The sequence below is a fragment of the Empidonax traillii genome, unplaced genomic scaffold (genome assembly GCF_003031625.1).
Source record: "Empidonax traillii isolate 1590-97213 ecotype Southwest subspecies unplaced genomic scaffold, ASM303162v1 scaffold93:size1158651, whole genome shotgun sequence".
NCBI classification, from domain to species: domain Eukaryota; kingdom Metazoa; phylum Chordata; class Aves; order Passeriformes; family Tyrannidae; genus Empidonax; species Empidonax traillii.
Window position 1 is genome coordinate 1151213 of NW_020955286.1, and position 815 is coordinate 1152027.

General features: G+C 56.4%; 1 protein-coding gene across 3 annotated transcripts in view; it reads left to right on the top strand.

Annotated features, from left to right (window-relative positions):
- Positions 1 to 332: 332 nt before the first annotated feature.
- The window catches only part of LOC114056496, a 6858-nt gene continuing 6375 nt past the window's right edge, over positions 333 to 815 (top strand). The window contains exon 1 of one of the 3 annotated variants that reach the window (XM_027881729.1): positions 333 to 568. The gene's annotated coding sequence lies outside the window, so the exon portion shown is untranslated. The remainder of the gene's footprint in view (positions 569 to 815) is intronic. The other 2 variants (XM_027881731.1, XM_027881730.1) reach the window with 2 other exon arrangements.

Sequence of the window (815 nt, forward strand, 5' to 3'; positions counted from 1 at the left end):
CCCTCACTGTCGGATGCAGGTGGCCTGTATGGAGACCCAAGGGAAACCCGCTGGAGAACCCGCCCTTGGGCTGCACAAGCCCAGGGCGAACTCGCAGGGGCAGTTCAGCGGCGGGACTGCCCTCCGGGTGCCTCTGGCCACATGTACCAAAGGGCAGCCTCAGCCACAGTGCCGGGGAAAACGTGGCCGTGATTAACTCATAAAAAATGAAATGAAAATCCAATTCGCTCAATTCCATTCCCAGCGGGAGGGAGCGCCCGGGCTCGGCCGGGCGGAAGTGACGTCAGCCGGGCGGAAGAAGCTGCCGTGGGGTAGGGCGGAACTGCTGGCGGGAGCGGCGGCCGAGCTGCGGGAGCGGCGGCAGAGCTGGGCAGGACCTGCCTCAGAGGGTTACATGCTGTTTCTGGAAAGCACTGGAAGAGTATTGCGGACCTGCATTTCTCTGTAAAGTAAACGCCGTTCTCTCTGAGCAACTGGTGCTGCATTAGTTGGTGATGCCGGTCCCTCCCTGTCCTGACTGACCTTCCTTCTCAGGCTGATGCTGGAGATGAAGTTGATTCACTCCGAGGTGCATCTTGGCCCTTGAAGCAGTCTGTGCCTTCTCTGCTCTCGTGTTTTCTTCCAGTCAGGCTTAGACCTCTGATCCCAAGTGCGCTTGTGAAACTTCCTGCAGCACTGGTGGGCTTTTCAAACAGTAACCATGGGAAGTCCACAGCATGACAAAAAGCTATTTACTGAGATTTTGGTACAGACAGGGTGTGCAACAGCGAATGGCAGTGTATGTGTATAACAGTTACTCTGTTGTGGAGTGTAAA